General features: G+C 37.0%; 1 long non-coding RNA gene across 1 annotated transcript in view; it reads left to right on the top strand.

Annotated features, from left to right (window-relative positions):
- Window positions 1-20,558, top strand: part of LOC134475896 (uncharacterized) — a 55,525-nt gene that overhangs the window by 9,571 nt on the left and 25,396 nt on the right. The gene's annotated exons all lie outside the window — the stretch shown is intronic.

Below are 20,558 nucleotides of genomic sequence, written 5' to 3'. Positions count from 1 at the left end.
CATTTGCACACTTTTTCTCATTCTTATTTTTTCATTGTTTAACTCTTTTCTGTACCAGGCAGCATATAGGACATAAAAAAAGATGATCTCTGGTGTCATGTCCATACCAAGAAAAAGATCTGAACTCCCCAATTGATTTGATTTTCTCCAAAATACTTACGTCTTCTCATTTCATAGCTGAGCAAAACAAACAATTGTGGACTCCATTGTTCCCTGTGGTATAATGCCAATTGGAATGTTGTACAGAAAACATTGTGTTATAGGAAAGGGAGAAGTCATTGGCTGGTGTGTGTGTGTGTGTGTGTGTGTGAAGGTTCAAAATATTAAAAATAAAGATTTAGAATTCAGATGGTTGAAGCCCCTCTCCATCAGTCAGTACCATTTGCAGACTGTGGAAGGACACAACCAGGCCTCACCAGGAGGTGATTCCTGCTTGGAAACCAGCATCATGCACTGGTTGCTGCCAGTGTGGGGACAGCCAGACCCAAGCCTCTCTCCATGAGTCAGCACCATTTGTGGACTGAGGAGGGAGAGAACAAGGCCTCAACAGGAAGCAGTTCCCACCTGGAAACCATATAATTTTCATTGTTCTGTTGGGTTGGATTTTATTCTCTTTTGTTTTGTTCGATTAGGTTAAATCTGCCAGCATGAGCAGCTACTCAAAAGATCTCAAGACATTTATTACGGCAGCCATTTTGGGTTTCCTGTTGGCTTGTTTTGAAGTCCTTTATTGCATTCATTGTTTTGTTTTTATTCTATTCTGTTCTGTTTGATTTTCACTATGGCCAAAGGTATCTGCAGCTATTTTGAAGACATCAAAAGGCATTATGGTAACTATGGCTGATTTTGTAAGATTTTGAAGTCCTGTATCACATATACTGGTTTATTTTGATTGGTTTTATTATGTTTTGTTTTCTTTGGTTTTATTCTCTTTAAATTAAAAAAAGAAGAAAGCAAAATATAGAGTTTAATCAGTTCCATTTAGTGAAGTAAAGAAAAAATGGGTCCAGATAATATGTTAAGAAAGAAAAAAGATTAAACTTTGATAACAGAAAATAAAGAATTCAGATGGTTGGTTGACTTGACGACCCTGAAGATAAATTTGCCTGCCTGACTGTTTTTTCCTGAGCCATTCTTGAGCACCTGTCAACCCCATCTGGCATAGGTATGCAGGGAAGGCCTTCTGCAATGCAATGTGAAACCTACTTTAAGTGCTGAACAGCACTGATTGCCAGACTGTTATGTGCATGCAGATCACTGAAATCATTAAAATGATTCTGATCAAGTGAGTCTAAGGTGGAGACTGAGAATTTACATATCAACAAGCTCCTAGATGATGCAAATGCTTCTGATCTAAGGTATAAGCTTTAAATATCACATATCTGTAAGATTTATGTGTCGGCATTAGCAACTGAGGATCCTAGGCTTAGTGTTCCTGAGTCCATGCCATTGGTTCCAGTCTTGGTAGTCTAGATTTCTGAGGTTAACCTCAGTTTTTTTTTCAAGTAGTGGATTTTTATGCCTTGCTAATGGTAACATAAAATGCAACAGTCTATTTCGAAGAGTCTTGGAGTCTCAGAATGCTAAACACAGAGTTATTGTATGAGTCAGAAATTCTACTCCTAGGAATATACCCAAGAGAAATGAAAGTATATGTCAGCAAATTACCTGTTCACAAATGATCATAGCCACATTAATTTATAATAGCCCAAATGTGGGACTAACCCACACAAACTGATGAATGGATTAAAAAAATATTCAGGCAAGAGAATATTATTCAGCAATAAGTAGAAGATCCTGATGCATGCCACAACATGGATCAAATTGAAAATTTATCAAGTGAAAGAAACCAATCACAAAAGGCTATATATTGTATGATCGTATTTATATGAAATTCCCAGAATAAGTGAATACATACAGACAGAAAGTAGGTTAGTGGTTTCCAGGGGGTTCAGAAAGGTAGGGTGGGTAACAGCTGCTAATATTACCAGCCACTTACCTCTAGACAGGTTCATTTGCTAGCTGTTGACCAAATCAAAGTGGTAGTTTTTCTTGGTGAAAAGGGAAAAAAAAATTATTCAAAGATCTCTATGGAGCTAGTGGGGCCTCTTTTTCCTATAATCACCATCTCACTGTGTACAGGTGTGTGGGTCTCTGGAGCTGGGAACCGAACGGGGACAGAGAGGGATGATACACATGTCCAGCTCACACTGTCACTCCCAGACGTTTTCAGCTCTCATCCCAAACTGGGTTCTGAGCTGGAGCCAGCATCTCCATATTCTGTCACTTCTTCTGGGCTGAGGGGAGCACTCAGGTTTGGTTCTGCACTTAGCCGGAGAAAACTTGAAATGCTGCTTATCTCCGAAAGAAGAAAAAGCTGTTTCTCTCTTACAAAATAATCTGACTCTTAAGGTTCTATTTTGCCATGTTGGTTACAGTACTGGTAGATGTTTTATTGGGGGGGGGGGTGGAATGGGAAGGTTTTAAATTAGTAATTTTTTTACAACTCTGTGAGTATGCTACAATACACCGAATTACATACTTTAATACGTGTCATAACATGTGAACTATATATGAAAATTGATAAAAAGTCTTCTGCGTTAGACGGGTGAAGTTCTCAGGAGACCTTCTGGCCACCTTCCACCTGGGCAGTGGTTCTTTTATGCTTCCCTTCTCCTTTAGAGAAATTTTGCACCTCATGTTATGCTTCTGCCTATCTTGGCAATATATCTATGTTGAAAGTGATCTCATCCTAGATTTTTTGAGAATGCTAAAGTAATGTTTTTTTTCATTAATTGTGGAACCTTGGAAAATTTTCAAGACCGAATCTAATTAATGGAGCCTTCCATCTGATGTTGTGACAGAGGACATCACTACGTTAGTAGTGTCAGCAGTGTTGTGGCAACACGGCTGCTAGATTTGAGTTAAAGCAGGTATAGGAACTCAGGTCAACTGACTTTCAATTCCCACTGAGTCCCTGAACATCTGCTAAAACAAATCAGCAATAAAAAGCATTGGAAATTCGGATTAGTTCTAGATAGATAGCAAATATTATTAGCTTTAAGATGAATTTTCTGTCAGAAATATAAACATTTCGATGTAATTAGAACTAATGTTATGCTTGCAATTTAGTGGACATACCATAATATAAACAATCCTTATCTGGTGGTTTGTTTCAACAATGCTGGTGTTGCGTGTGAACCAAGAAGCTAGCTGGTTGCTTACAAAGTGTGGCTGGCAGCTGGCCTACTGTGCCTCCATGAACCAACCATCTCCTCCCCACCTTTCCACAATAATCTCTGTTAGGTGAAGCTGTACAGTTAAGGGCTTAATTATTGCTCTATTTGTCTTTTTAAAAATACCAACACCTGTGGGAGAAGTGTATTGAGCACTTTTGTGTCACCCACACCTTGGCTAACTATTCCTTACATTTGTTTATCAGATCCCTTTTGTCTCCCTGATAACACAAAACAGCACCCAACACAAAGAGAGTGAAAAGGCAGAGACTAGAATACAAAGGACCGGGTGTCAGAGTCCTGACTCATCCTGGAGGGTCATCAGTTATTTGGTTGGAGATTCAGTTTCCTCTTTTACAAAAAAGAGGATGATAGTGGTGGTGACACTTGTCCTGCCATTGCCAAGGTAGGATCATGGGCGGGTGGTGGGTCAGTGCAGCTGCGAATGTGAATGGGTTTTGAAACCCTAAACAGGCCTTTGCAAATGTAGACTCCTGCAGCATTTGATGAATTACCAAGATGAGCTAGATGCTGCTTAGAGATGCAAACAGATCATTTCATCACAACTGCATCAAGATCTGAGAGGACCTGTCTCCTACATACTTCCTGTGGAAAACACTAAGTGAGACTTTTTTCCTTACCTCTTGTTATAAAACTTTTCAATCCTATGTAAAAATTGAAAGGAGTGTGAGCACGCATATGCTTCTTTCTTTCTTTCTTTCTTTCTTTCTTTCTTTCTTTCTTTCTTTCTTCTTTGTTTCTTTCCTTTCTTTTTGCCTTGTTTGATGTTTCTTAAGATAATTTGTCTGGTAACCAAAATGTGCAAAGTAGAAACTGAGTGAGTTCCCTCCTTTGTGCTCTACTTGGGCCTATTATGTCTAATAAGAACCTCAAAGGTCAACTTTCCACGCCCTCTTCAAAACATTCACCTTGAAAAAGTAGTTCAGGAGACAAGGGAAATGTTTTTATTTGTGTGTAAATCTTGTTGGAGTCGGCAGAGAGGGTGAGTGTATTTTTTCAAAAAGAGAAAGGAAAAGAAAAAGACTTTTTTATTATTGAAAACACTAAAATAAAACAAACAAACACTATAAAAATGTTCAAACAGCTTTGAATATGGGTTTATTCTGTGTGCTCTGTACCTGAAGAAAAGCCAAGGAAAAAAGATAATATCTTTTATTTTTTGGTAACAGGAATCAAACTTATGACCTCATGCTTGACAGGCAGGCACTGTGCGGCTGAACTAGGCCCAGGAAAAAAAACATCTTAAAATCAAGTACAGATTTGTCTCTCTGGGAAACCAAAGATGTCTGCATTACAGGCAGAGAAGGCTTTGGAACACTGTAGTCTAGAGGAGAAGTTTTGAATAGAAAATGCTAAACACTTGGTAATAGTATTTGTGTGCCCACACTTAGTCCTTCTCTCCACCATTCCCTGTTGCTTTGCTTGCCACAACAAACTGCCTCCTGTATTATTATTTATTTCATAATTTCTCATAAAATGACTTGCTTTTTACTTACATATGTATATTTTCAAAAAAATCTTTGTATCGTCTCATAAGGGGAAGACCAGTATTATTTTCCACGTATAGAAAGTAATTTCAAAAGTCATTGGCATGAAAACCAGTGTTACTAATTTGCAGGTCAATTCTATTTGACAAAAGCTCTTTACTTGGCCTTGTTCTCTGGGGGAGACTGGAAAGGAGTCCTGCTTTCTTGACCAAGGCTCACCATGTCAGGGGACCTATGTCTCTGGCAAAACTGATTATCAAAAAAGGGACTCCAAATCCCTTTCTGCACCTCCTATAAGAAACCGTTTCCACCGCTTCCAACCCTTAAAACCCCCTGAGTCTGTAAAAATACACCTTCTTCTGCCCCTCAGGTTTGCCTACTTGAACCTACTTGAACGGTTGGGTTCACATCCTGCCTTTCTTCTTACTCTGTTTACAAAAGACAATCAACAAAATGGGTAATACAACCGTTAAAGCTTTCAAGTGAAAACTTTCTTCTTGATTTAACCAAAGGCTGAAGTCTATTTAAAATGGAAATATTCAAAAAGAATTGCTTAGCATGTAAGTCAATGTAACATGACATTATGTCCTGGAATTACTTTTATATGATTTTTAATTTTATTTATTTGTGGATTTTTTATTTTTGAAGAGTGAAAAAGATAGACAACCAATAAAACTGAGTTTCAAAACCGTTTAGTAGAATACTTACAGAGGTTGACACATTGCATATTGTTGTCTTCATAGTAGTTATTCAGAGTACAAGATATCTCATCTAAACAATATTAGTACAATACATTCTTTTCAAGGAATAAATTGACGCTAACTGTATAATTACATTAACTATCTTGTATGTGTACATATGCATAATTTTTCTTTTTCCCTTTCTTGTTGTGTACCATCATGGTATACACCCCATTCTGAGGACACATCTTCAAAGTGTGTGAAGCCATACCTTTGTGATCCTTGAAGGCTTACTTTCCTTTGGAATGGAGCTCATATATTTATCACCAGGTCTTCTCAATTGCCACCATGCCTTTCCCTATGACTGTGCCCTATGCTGCAACCCCAGACACTCAAAGCAAAGTCATAGCTTCACTCCCATTTTCCAAGCAGCCTGACAATATTTCCCAATGCTTGTTACCCTCCAACTGCTCTCCACCATCCCCCCATTCACCAACCTTCTTCAGCCTGTTCTCTGTCCTGGGGACACCTCACTCTCTAAGGATTAGTTTTCATTCAGTGGAAGACAAGCTATAGAGAAGACAGAAAGATGGGAGCAGAGTGCCCAGAACAGTTGTCCCCCTAATCTCCCTGCACTGGCTGCACCTGCACCCCTGACAGCTGCACCTACACAGCCCCATTCCCATGTCCTAACTGACACCAGCTTCCATCACTCTGCTTCTTCCCAGTGTCCCTTAAGACCTGGAGGTCATAAAGACATCCTATGATGATGACTCGCCTCCAGGCAATTTAACATCCCTTGTTTGAAGCTTTCAGTTCTGTTAATACTTCTGTAGCCATTCCTTATTGAAGTGTCTTTCCTTGAATCATCTAAATTGGAAAGTTTTTATTTCTTGACAGATTTAAGTGGGGCAGATGGAAAACTTACTTTTCACTGTATATGTATTTGTATCACTTAGAAGTTTTCCATGTGCTTACTTTATAAGCCAAGGAAGCACAAGCCAAACAATAAAAGATCAATAGAATATCAAGAAACAAAAATGCAATACATAAAAATTTATAGAACACAGCTAAAGCAGCACTTGAGGGGGCTGGGGATTTAGTTCAGCGGCATAAGCGCCTGCCTTGCAAGCAGGCAGTTGTGAGTTGGATCCCTGGTACCGATAAAAAGGAAAAAGACAAAAACAAAACAAAACAAAAAAAAGCAGCACTTGAGGAAAAATTTTTAGCTTTTAAAAAAACAAAGGTTGAAAATCAGTCACCTAACAATATTAGTAACTGAACTCAGGGATGAGTAAGAGGTTATATATTATAATCAAATAAAGTTTTATCAAATTGCAAAATTTGTCTCTCAAAACTCAGTGTAATTCACCAAATTAACAGTATATAGGATAAAAATCATAAGATCACCTCAATGTTTGTATAAAAAGCATTTGACAATATTAGTTATTTATGATAAAAGTCACAGCAAAATAATAAATTTGATAAAAAGTATATAGTAAAATATTTAATTTATCTTTGATACCAGGAAATCAGACAAATATGCCCACCTATTACCCCTTGAACTGGACATCATGCTTGATTAACTACAACTATGACTAGAAAAAATAAAAGATGAGAACTTTGAAAATGAAAATGTGACAGTTTTTTATCTCACACGATCTTGTAGTATATATAAAGACATATCTAGTATCCTTGCTAAACTGAGTTACACTATTCAATATTGTGAAATTGTCATTTCTTCCCGAATTAACCTACAGATTTAAAAGAATCAAAATTGAAATTCCAGTAAATTTTTCATGAACACTTACTGATAAGATTATATCCAAAAGATGAGAAGTATAAAACAAAAGAGGCCTTTATTCTGAGAACATGGAGAGAGAAAACCAAAACCCTCAACTGCTGGAGTCCGGCTTTTTCTCTGGTGGACACATGTCGTGGGGGGTATGTAAGTAGCCTCGATTTGGGGTGAAGCCTAAAGGGGCATCAGGGATGCGCGGGTAGCCCACTGGTCTTTGTTTGGCACCACAGGTAAATTCCTAGGGGGTGGGAAGATGGAGTCACAGGTAAATTCCTAGGCGTGGGGGAGAGAGGAGCTCCTTGGTTCCGCCTCTAAGGCTTTACTGGCTATAGCGTCCTGTCTGGGCCAAAACCCTTTCACTTATAATGTTTATGTAGAAATGCAAATGGACTAAAACAGAAAAATTCTGAAGAAAAAACACAACTGATGGGTTTACACTACCAAATTTTAGAATTTTCTGTAAAGTACAATGATTCATACAACATGGCATTTTCCTAAAGACAGGCAAGTAAACCAATAAAATGAAAATCTTAGAAACACTGTAAGTCTATGTATGCAAGATCACAACTTCCAGCCCAACCTGGACTTTTCACGTAAGAAGACCAGTCTCAAAATAAACTTTCTGAAAAAAAAGCTGCAGATGTAGCTCAGTAATTAGGCTGTAAATTTAGTCCCTGGTATAGTAGCATGTGCACACATATCAAAAACCAAAAAAGAAGAAGAAGGAAAGAGAGAGAGAGAAGGCTACTGATACAAATTATTGGTTAGGAGTTAAAGCAAGTAAAACTCACACATTGTGTAAGTGTACACATAAATGATAGGTGACATATAAATGATGAAAATATAACTTTCCTATGACTCAGCAATTGCTTTCCTAAGTACATACCCAGAAAAAAATAAAGGAAGCTTTGCATCTACTAGAAGATGTACACAAGAATGTTCATAGCAATTTTTTCATAATAAGAAATTGGGTAAATGTCCACCAACAGAAAAATAAATTCTGGTCTAAATATACAAAGGAATACTGCACAAGGATAAAAAATGCATACAATTGACTGATTGAATCTCATAAATTTTGAGCTCAGCAAAAGAATCTAGACACAATAGAGTATACACTGTATTTCCATTTATACGAAAGTCAAAAGGAAAATGGTTTACTTCCTTATACAGCAATTAATTTTAAAGGTACATAACAGCTGCACTTATATAACACATCAAGATGAACAATTTTTACCCTTGAAGTCGACAGATAGGATCAAATGATCAGTTATGCTGACCATTCTGAACCCAGTGCCTTGTAATCTAATCACCATTTCATTGAGTAAACTGTAGAAGCTCCATGTTCTTGAAAATTTATAACAAAAAAAAACAAGAATAAACTCTTGATAAAACATTACATATCAGACCCCTATAATAGAATAATATTTTAGGATATTAATTACTGGGCCCCCACCCAGGCCGGAGTATTTTCCTCTTGTCCCTTTTCCTGGTCAGTCATCTTTGGGAAGATTTAGAGGCACTTTGCCTCAGGGTAGGAAGGATACAGAAAAGAGGAAACCTTTTAGTTTTCAATGCCTATTCTGCAGCAGGGATCAGAAACACCATAGGACAAAAGAGTCCAAAGAATACATAATGACTCAGAATTGATGTTTCCCACACTCCACCGTAGCTTTACAAAAATCCCCGGATTGATGGGAGAACAGGACTAGTGGGAAATTTTGAAAAGCTGAAAAAATGTTCTGCGCCTTGGTCTCATGGATCTGTGGGAAGGGAATGGGGACAGGAGGGGGGAACGATTGAAATCCAGACAGGTTTGAGGGATCCAAGTGTAAAGGGAGGTATTCTTGTTTTCCAAGTGAAATCCGAAGGGCAAAACCTCCTTGATTTATCCCGCCCTGAGCAGGAACAGCAAATAAAAGTGCTTCTGTGGGGAATCTTGGATGATGGGCCTGGGGCGACCACCTAGAAATGTCACTTGTTCCCAAGAAGACATGAGACGTGTACCAAAAGTGGGCCAAAAGTGAGCTGACAAGCAAAATGAACCCCATTTGAGAGGACCAGAGGTCAGAAATGGGAGTGAGACAGACAGCACCGTGGGGACCAGAGTGGGGAAGAATACTGTGTACCCTGCCAGGTGCTGGCCTCCAAAACCAGATGTCCTTTTCGAAAGCTGTGACATAACACAAGCCTCCTGGAACTTAGATGAAAACTCAGAAAGAAACAGGAGGCCTGAGTAAGTTTTGCCACAAGGTACAATTAAGGCTAAACTATGAGCACAGTTATTAAAGACAAGGAACATCTCCTGCACAATTGGAGATGTGCAATGTGCTTTTCCAGAATGCAAGTTTTGGGGTTGTGGTGTGTTCCCATTCTTTGCTCATCATACTCTGGTAAGTAGCATAACAAAGCTATTTAGAGACACTGGTTTCCCTGTGCAAGAGTCCATTACTACTTTCAGCTAAAAAGCACTAAAGCAAGGAGAATTTCCTTAATTATTAGCAGAAGGCATCGCAGAGGGCCAGAAAGACTGCACTTGTTTACCACTGACAACAATTATGATAGATAAGCAGAAAAAAATGACAATTACATACACTTTTTCAAATCAGGCAAATGGCATGAACTTGGTTTCTCTGACACCTCCAGCCCCAACTGAAACCAAAATTAGTGCCTCTGGGCTCTTTGTTTTTCCTTCACTACCTTTGGCTCTGATCTGGAGCAGGAATATATGAAAGATAGAGCCCAGGTCATTTGCCTGACACATGGGAAAGTGTGCAACTGTCATTTTTTCACTTTTTATGATAAGTAGTGGGGTCTGTCTCACATGTTGGCTCAAAAAGAGGGCAAATTTCCCTAAATACTAGATTTAGAGTGTAATAGGGTATCATGAGCAGGGCAGCCAGAGAGATGGCACTGGTCTACTGCCACTGACATTAATTATCTACCAGTGACATGCATTACAACGTAAATTTATTCTTGAGTGCTTGTTAAAAATGAAGATTCAGTGTTCCTTCCTCTAAGCTACTAAATCAGAATCTATGTGAGTGGTTTCCTAGAAGTAGCATTTTAAACAAGCACCTCAAATGATACATGCTGTCTTCCTTACTTTTTCATTGCTGAGAAACAATATCTGACACTCACAACTTAGAGGAGAGAGGTTTCTATTTTGGCTCATAGTTAGAAGAGGTTTCAGTCCACATCACATTAATTATAAACTCATCAGTGACTAATTCACAGGTGAGTATCATGTCCCCATGATCAAGGCAACCTCCCAAAAGCCCCTTCTATGGCGTATGAGGCTTTTAGGAAGGCATCTAGGTATAACATATACCCACACCACTGTGAATATACCTGATAATCATGCTAAAAATCACGTTATGTTAAAAATATGATTGTCTTCCCATCCAGACACCTGGAAAATGAAGTATAAACCTCTATATATGATTATACTCTCTATGGATTTAGAGGGGAATTGGCTTAGTTCCAATTTTGTCTTAAATAGCTTTGCAACTTCAGAAACTGCTTCATCTGTAAAATGGAACACTAATAAGATGAACTTGCATTAGTTAAGGTACAACAAGCTATACTGCCATTGTAACAGATAGACTGAAGCCTTTATGACAACATAGTAAAGCTCTTTATGTCTCTGTTTCTGTGTCTCTCAATCTCTCTCTCCCCCTCTCCCTCTCCTTCTCCCTCTCCCACTCCATCCTTCCTCACTCCTCTTATGGACTATGTTAAAGAGCAGGTTCAGTTTATAGAAAAATTCAGAGTTGTAAATTTCCAACATAAGTCCTGCCCTTCAGGTGCATAGCTGGTACATAGTCATCCCTATCAACATCTTCCAGCAAAGTGGTACATTTGTTACAATGTTTTTCAGTTTTTTTATTTGTTATAATTGATTGGCCTACACTGATACATCATCATCACCCAGAGTCTATAATTTACATTAGATTACATTTTTGAAGTTGCACTTATGTATTCCAAGAATTTTCACAAATGTATAATGGCGTGTACCCACTACTATAACATTTTACAGAGTAGCTTCGCAGATCTGGGTACCCTCAGTGCTGTACGACTTGTCTCTTATGCATCCTTAACCACCAGCAACCACTGATCTTTTCACTTCTCCATAGTTTTAGCTTTTCCAGAACGGGATATATTTGGAATCATACAGCATGTAGGCTTTCCAAACTGACTTCTTTCACTTGGCAATATGTGCTTAGGACTACTCCATGTCTTTTGATGGTATGATCAGTCATATATTTTAATACCAAAAAATATGCCATCATTTGGATGCACCACGTTTTATTCATTTACATACAGAAGGACATCATGATTGTTTCCAAGTTTTGGCAATCAGGAACAAAGCCACTATAAACATTCAAGTACAGGGTTTTTGTATAGGTATAAATTTTCAACTTCCTTGAATAAATATAAAGAAGAGTAACACCTGGGTAATATGGGTTTTTGTTTGTTTTGTTTTTTGTTTTTGTTTTGGTACTGAGAATCGCATTCATGATCTCACACTTGCCAAACAGGCATTTATGCCGTTGAGCTAAACCCCCGGCCCAACCTGGATCATATGTTAAGATATTGATTAGTTTTCTAGGAATCTGCTAAACTGTCTTCCAAAGTGGATGTATGCTTATGCATTCCCACAAGGAATGAGTGAGAGTTCTTGTTGCTCTTAATTTTTGCCAGCATTTGACTACAATATTCTAGATTTTCATCAGCCCAATAGACACAGCTATGTCTCACTTTTGCTTCAGTTTGCATTCCTTGAGGACATATGATGTGGGACATCTTTTTATATACTTACTTAGCATCTGTATATCTTCTTTTGTGAGGTATCTGTTAAGGTTTTTGTCATGGGTCTAGATTGTCTTCCCCAAGACTCATGTGTCCAGAGGTGGGGCTTGGATTGGATCATATGCATCCATAGATAAATGCTACTAGAAGTTGAGGACTAGTTGGAAGAGGCAGTTCACTGAGGACATGACTTGGAAGGGTGTATCTTCTTTTCTGACTTCTTTCCCTCTGTGATTACTGGCCATTACGACATGAGCAATTTTCCTTTCTTATGCACCTCTACCATACTAATTTTGCTTTGTAACCAGGAAACCATGGACAGTAACTATAAGCCAAAACAAACTTCTCCTTTACATTGTAGATGTCAGGTATTTTGTCCCAACAAGGAAGTGACTAAGACAGATTTTGACACCAGAGAAGTGGAGTTGTTGCTATGATTTTACTTGACTATGTGGTTTTGGAATGGTTCATGAGAAAAATTTGGAAAGGTTTAGAGATGCTGGCTAGCAAAGCCCTAGAATACCGTAATCCAAATTTGATGAGATATTCGGGTTAGAGCTCAAAAGACCAGATTGCTGATAGAAATGCAGACAGTAAAGATCAGGTTAGGAGGTTTAGTTGGGAGAAAGGACTCCATTGGCTATTGACTTAGAGCAATATGTGTTGCCCTCTGGCAGAAAATTTATCTACATTTTGTCTTTGTCCTGAGATTTTGCAAGAGATTTAGATTAAGAATGTTGGACTAGGGGCTGGAGGTTTAGCTCAGCGGCATAAGCGCCTGCCTTGCAAGCAGGCAGTCGTGAGTTTGATCCCTGGTACCGATAAAAAGGAAAAAGACAAAAACAACAACAACAACAACAACAACAACAACAAAAAAAAACGAATGTTGGACTAAAAAACAGCATCTCAGCAATCAGCAGAACCCCATCTTTCACTGGCTCAAGAAGGAAAAGGGTAAATTCTTTTGAAAGGCCTTGTTTTGAGAATAGAGCTCCACAGAGACCTCTGTTAAGACATCTGTCTAGAGTATTGACTCCCTGGGATTTAGTTCACAGTGCTCAGGCATCTGGGAATTCAGAGGCCTCTGGAGCCATGATGCAAGGGGGCCCAGTTACTGCTTAGCAAATGGCAGAACTTGGCATCATCTACATGGTGCCAGTTTTACAATCATGTAGAATGTAAGCATTGTAGACTTTTTTCATCCAGATTTTAGAAGATCTGTAAGGCCATCCAGTGTGTCCCTGCAAAGGTAATGCATGAAGCTATAAGACTAAAAGCAAAAGTGCAGTAGAGACTCCAGGAAATTGATGATATCAAGAACATGGGATGTCTGATGAGGAAAGCTGCAGGCAATGCACACATAATAGGCTGCAGCCAGGGAGGCTACAAAGTTCAGACTGCCTAAGCCCTTTGGAGCTAATATCTTGCTCCAACTTGCTACCAGTATTGGACATGGAGTTACAGGATTTAATGTTTGACCTGTGAGGTTTCAGTCTTGCTTTTGTCTGAGTTTTTTATTCCTGACTTTTAGAATGTAACTGTTTACCTTTTGCTGTTGTATGTGGAAAGTATTAAACTTTCTTTTTGATTTTTATGTAGGCTCACATCTAAGAGTTTGCCTTGAGTCTCAGAGGAGATTTTTGAATTGCTTTTTAAGATTTTGGTGGCTCTTGGAGATATATTAGATGCATTTTTCATAATGAGATGGACATGAGTCTTTAATGAGCCAGTGGTGGTTTAAATACACAATCTACCTGCAAAGGCTCAGATGTTCAGAAGAGATTTTTGGAAGGTGCTTAGATCATTGGGGTACTTTACTCACCAGTGGATTAATCCACTGATAGCCAATTGCTGTTAGAAGTTGGAGCCTGGGCTAAGAGTCAGTTCATTGGGCCCATGACCTGGAAGGTTATATCTCTCTCTCTCTCTGGATCCTCCCTTCTCTTTCTGCTTCATAATCATCATGATGTGAGCAACTTTCCTCTGCTACACCCTTCTATCATGTTATTTCTATCTTGAAGCCAGCTTGTTATTGGGTACCTCTTTCTAGAAAGGGCTTGCCAAATAAATGTTTTGGTTTTTGGGGCTCATGTACAAGTTCTTTTCTTTTTGAACAAAGAATTAAATGAAATAAGCCACAGATGGTATAAAGTTTATTTGAAAATTAACAGTGAGGGAAAGGAGAAACTGGCTGTGTAGGTCAAAGGAGGAAGCAAAGGAGAGGAAAATTAAAACCAAAAATAAAAGTACACCCCGGGGAACACAGGGCAGGCTACAATGAGGTAAATCCATGATAGCGTGTTTTCAGTGGCATCTGATCTTTATTTTTTCTATGAATTGCAGAAACTCTCGAGCCTTGTAATTATTTGGAATCTGGTCATTCTTATTCTCCCAACTAGCTTTGCAAGCCCTACCTTCTTGACCCAAGCTGAATATGTACTGTTATTGTAAGTCAAAATAAACCTCTTCTCCTTTAAATTGAGAATGTGGGTATTGTGTCAGTGAAGGAGAAAATGACTAAGATTTTGCCCCATGTTTTAATTGATTGCATTCTTAAGTGGATTTTTTAGTGTTCTTTGTACATTTTGGGTAATAATACTTTATCTGATATATTTGAAGAATCCTTTATCCTTTATTTATAAATGCTTTCTCAAAGTCTGTGGCTAGTATTCTTATTCTTTTGTTTTGAATTTTTATTTTAAAAAGAAAAAAATAAAACTGTATTTAAAAACATAATAGGAGAGTAACAACAATTAATACATTGCAAACTGGTTTTTATTAATTTATTAACAATAATTAATGCATTTCAAACTGGTATTTACAATTTAATCTAACATATTTACTCATCTTGAGAATTGAGATGTAAACACCTTTGAAAGACCATAATCTTGCCTACCACAACCTATTTTTAAAAAATTAATGAGCAGTGATGCCTTTAGAGTTAAACTTTGATTTGAGTAAAACTTACTTTTATCTGACACAAACATAAAAGTTATACATATTTATAGGACATTATGTGATTTTTAGTACATATATTTATTATTTGTTTAAATGATAGCAAACATATCTCCCCACTTAAAAGACTTTAATTTTAATGTGATACAGTTTACCAAATTATTTTTTCATAGACCCTGTTTCTGGTGTTGCAAATAAAAAATCATCACCAAATCCAGATTTCTCTAGACTTTTGCTTATGTTATATTATTGGCATTTTATAGTTTTGTATGTAGGTCTATGACACATTTTAGGCTACTTTAGTCTTATAGTTTTATGAAGGGTATAAGATCTGTGTCTAATTACATTTTTACAGAAAATTTTGCCATGTAGATGTGCAGTTGTTCCAGTATCATTTATTGAGAGACTATGTCTTTTCTATTTTATTATCTTTACTCCTTTATCAAGTATCCTTTGAGTACATTTATGTGAATCTAGCAGGCAATGATCAGGTTAAGTTTAGTTGGGAGAAAGGACTCCATTGGCTGTTGACCTAGAGCAATATGTGTTGCCCTCTGGCAGAAAATTTATCTACATTTTGTCTCTGTTCTGAGACTTTGCAAGAGATTTAGATCTCTTCATTCTATTCCATTCTATTCTGATCTCTTTTTTAATCTTTTTTGCATTACTACACTGTCTTGATTACAATAGTTTGTTAGTAAGCTTTGATAACAGGTGATACCACTCTACTAACTTTGCTCTTTTCCATAAATATCAAATTGGCTGTTTTGGGATCTTTTGCCTTTCCATGTAATTTTTTAAAAATTTATTTTGTAACAGGGTCTTGTAGCATAGTTCAGATAGGTCTTGAATTAACAATGTTGTCCAGGCTGGCCTCAACTGTTAGCAACCCTCCTGTTTTAGGCTCCCAGTGCTGGAATTTTAGATGTGTGTCATCATAGCTACCTCTTTATATAAATTTTATAACTAACTTGTCAATATCTACAAAATTGTCCCAGCCTGCGGGTAAGTCCACAGAGACCCTAGAAGGGGAGTGGGGATGAAACGGGGACAAGAAACACAAAGAGCAGAGGCAAGACGAAGTCCTTCCATTCAAGTCTCGTTTATTCAAGGAAGGAGTAACAAATATATAGGGTATTGAGGAGGAGGGATTTGGGTTCTGAGATATCAGCAGGTAACTTAGTAACAGTGGCAAGACCGGGGGTTATAGGTCAATTCAAATTTCCCACACTTGGGCTCATAAGGTGGGCTGATTAGCATAATTTCTGAATAGGCCAAACAATCTAGGTAGGCAAGGTGCTGTTTAACTACCAAACTTAACTCCTAGAGGGAGTTACGGTGGTGCGGCCTGCAGATGTTAAGGTGGCAGCAATTACAGGGCTTCCCACACAAAATAATTTGTTAGAATATTTATTTGGATTGTGGTAAATACTTACAATGAGTTGGGAAGAACTTATACCAACATCTTAACAATATTGCGCTTTCCTATCCAGAAACATGAAACAGTTCTATTTTAAAATTTTATTTTGCACTGGGATTGGAAGTCCCATTTGTTCCAGCTATTCCACTTCTAGGCATATTACCAGAAGAACTGAAAGCATAATACCACAGTGATATATGTGCACCTATGTTTATAGCAGCACAATTTGTAATCGCCAGATCTTGGAAACAACCGAAGTGTCCATCAACCGAGGAATGGATAAAAAAGTTATAGTATTTCTATACAATGGAGTACTACTCAGCTATAAAGAAAGATCACATTGAGATATTTATAAATAAATGGGCGCAGCTTGAAACCATACTCATAAGTGAAATAAATCAAACTCGCATCTGTGAATACCGAATAGTTTCCCTAGTGTAGGAAATGATTCAAATATATAAAAGTATGTGGTAACTATGATTTCCCATTATGTGGCCTTGAAACCTTATAAAGTTTTCACTCATTAATTGGAATGGCTTTATTCTGGGCTGTTGGATATTATTGCCTGTGATGCAATGAACAGCTATTTTGAAGAAAACAAGACATCATAATAGCTAGTGCTGATTTAATGCCATCTTGTTTTAAAGCCCCACCAAACTATGGCTCTTCTGTCTCCATTGGTTTTATCATGTTGTACCTTTCTGGATTTTATTATATGTGATAGTATAAACAAAAATTGTTATAGGCAAAGAGATAATATAGAAATCATTGTTCATTTTTATGTTAGCTGGTTCTAAATACTCTACAATGCTTTCATCCACTTGAATGATTTTACACTGTCTTGATATGTTTCATGCTATAGTATACGAAGTTATATTCAAATATAACTTCAAATATAACACTATGGTAACTACTATTAAGTTGGGTTATTTGGTGGTGAAGCACTGGTTGCTGAAACTGTCATGCTTTAACCTGTATTGTTATGTTGTTATGCACTCTTTTATTTCAATCTCTCCCTTATTCATTAAAAAAATTGTTTAATTATTTTTTAAACTAAGGGGAAAAAAATAAAAAAAAACCTAGCAGGATATATTGTAGTAACTTTTTTGATTTCCTATTAACTTGATTTGAAGTCCTGTAATACTCCCACTATCTTGTTTTGACTGATTAGACTCTGTTCCATTCTGTATGATAGTATCAAGTATCAGAGTATAGGCAACTACTTTGAAGGCAATAAGATTCACTATGATGCCCATTCTGGTTTGACTATTATCCTCTTTTGAAGTTCTGTAATGTTTACAATGTTTAGGCTTTTTTGGTCTTGTTCTCTACTGTTTTGTTCAACTTTACAATACCTAATGAGATACACAATTCTTCTTAAAGAAGCAAGAGGCATTATGGTAACCATTGTTGATAACCTTGTACTCTGTTTTTACATCATGTGCTATGTCTATCCTTGGTTTTGACTGACAGCTTTCTTTTATCATGTTTGATTTTATTCTCTTCCAAAAGAAGGTAATAAGATCTATGGGAGCAATAAAACCCAAAATGTGTAAATTTTGTTGTAATAAAGAGAGGGAAAAAAAAGTGCCCTAAAGGATACAACAGCAAGTGTGTTTAGGTGTGTTAAATAGATGACCATATTAATGTTTTTGACTTAATCATTGAACACAACTGTTTCCAGTCTTACTGTTTGAATGTTCACTTTGTAAGCTTTGATCCTGTGACCCGAACCACTGTCTCTAAGATGATAGTGTGTAATCTATTAACTGGTGATATCTTACTGTTTTTTTTTTTTTGTAGTTCTGTATTACTTGTACCCTTACACTGTCTTGTTTTGTTCTGTTTTTTTTTTTTTTTCCTTTCAAATAAAAAAATTATTTTGGAAAGAACAAGACCAAATGAGAAAAAAAACAAAATGAGGTCATTCAAAACAAAAGTGTGGACATAGCACATAATTAAAACCACAATAAAAGGTGATCTATAATGGTTACTATGATGCCTCTTGTTAATTTCAATAGAATTATCTATATCATCAGGCATAGTAAAATTGAACATAGCAGTATTTCCTATATAGAGCATCTCAATAGACCCTTTCTCCTGATCTACTCTACCAGTGTTTCTTTTTTTAGTGTATCAAGGCCGTCTACATAGAGATTATAGCCAATCTTCTCTGCTATGCTCTATTTTTCTGCCATTGGTTGTCTGCTTTCCCCCTTCATTCCTCTGCCTGCTTGGTCATTGAGGCCTCTCTGTCACTGTTTCTGAAACCTGGTGGTTTTTTTTTCCCTCTCTCTCTAGAATGTCCTTCACAATTTTTTGTAGGGTTGGATTGGTGGTCACAAACTCCCCCAGTTCCTCTTTGTCATGAAAGCATTTTGTTTCTCCATTAACTTTGAGAGATAGTTTTTTAGGGTACATCAGTCTGATTTGGAGGTTATTTTCTTTCAGGGCTTGGAATACTTCACTCCAAGTTCTTCTTGATTTGATGGTTTGTGTCGGGAAGTCTGTTGTGATTTTGATGGGTTTTCCTTTATAGGTGATGTTTCCTGTCTCTGACAGCTTTTAATATTCTGTTCTTATGTTGAATTTCTAGGATCTTGAAGGGTGTAGCTCTGTTTTGGTTGTAGCTGGCTGGAGTTCTGTATGCCTCATACATCTGAATATCATTTCCTTTTCCTATGCTTGGGAAGTTTTCCTTAATTATTTCTCTGAATAGCCTTTGTATTTTGTTTGTGTTTACCCCTGCTTCTTTATTCACATTTTTTATTCTTGAGTTATAGATCCTCTTATCATCTTCTAGCTTTTGTATTGTTATTTTCTGGTTCCCTGTTATTTTTAAGAGATCTTTCCTTTCACAATCACAAATTGCAAACCTGTCTTCAAGTTTTGATAGTCTATCTTTAACTTCTTTCAAGCAGTTTTGTCAGCTGTCAATGGAGTTTTTAATCTTCTAGTAATCCCTTTGAATCTGTTTCATGTATTCTAGATTATTTTTATATTCTTTATCAAAGGTTTCCCTCCTTTTTCTCTGCTCCTCCATTCTTTTTTTTAAAATTTTATTTGAAGAGAAAAAAAAACTCAGAAAAAAGGTAGTAACAATACAGAATTCCCCGCCCCCCAAAAAAACCACTAAGAAATCACTAGTTGATAAATTACATACTGTTATCTTAGAAATAGTTGTTCAAGTTACAAAATTAAAGCATACAGAGTGGACATTCAAACAGTAAGATTGCAAACAGTTCTGCTCAATGATCCAACAAAAACTTAGTAATATGGTCATCTATTTTACACACTGCATGTTTATACATGCAGTTATATCCTTTCGAGCACTTTTTTTACCTCTCTTTTTTAAAATGCAATTACACATTTTGGCTTTTATTATTCCTACAGTTCTTATTACTTTTTACACTAGAGATACAATGTAACATTTATAAATATGATTCTTACTTATTTCACTTATGAGAATAGTCTCAACTTGCCTCCATTTCAATATGAAGGCCTCAGGATCATCCTTTTTATAGCCGAGTAACATTCCATTGTATAAAAATACCACATCTTTTTCATCTACTCTGTGATTGATGGGCATTTTGGCTGCTTCCAAGATTTAGCTATTAAAAATTGTGCTGCTATGAACATAGATGCACATATATCTCTGCAACATGACCTTTTCAGGTTTTCTGGGAAAATACCCTGGAGGGGAATAGCTGGGTTGAATGGAACTTCCAATCCTAGTCTTCTGAGAAATCTCCATAGTGATTTCTATAGTGGCTGCACCAGTCTACACTCCCACCAACAGTGGAGCTGTGTTCTCTTTTCCCAACAGCCTCACCAACATTTGTTATTGGTTATTTTCTTGATGGCAGCTATTTTTTCTGGAGTGAGATGAAATCTCAATGCTGTTTTAATTTGCATTTCTTGAATGACCAGTTATGGTGAATGTTTCTTCATGTATTTATTTGCCATTTGTATACCTTCATCTGAGAACTGTATGTCTATCTCAGATATCCATTTTTGAAGAAGGTCTTTGAATTTAGGGGAGTTGGTTGTTTTTCAATTCTTTATATGTTCTGGATACAAGTCCTTTGTCTGAGGGGTTGTTGGATATCATTGTTTCCCATTCTGTGGGTTTTCTTTTCACTCTCTTGG

Source organism: Cavia porcellus, unplaced genomic scaffold, assembly GCF_034190915.1.
Source record: "Cavia porcellus strain 051 isolate PalLab524CR breed Dunkin Hartley unplaced genomic scaffold, mCavPor4.1 scaffold_5, whole genome shotgun sequence".
NCBI lineage: Eukaryota > Metazoa > Chordata > Mammalia > Rodentia > Caviidae > Cavia > Cavia porcellus.
Note: the sequence above shows the minus strand (reverse complement) of the source record. Positions and strands in the feature narration are given on the sequence as shown.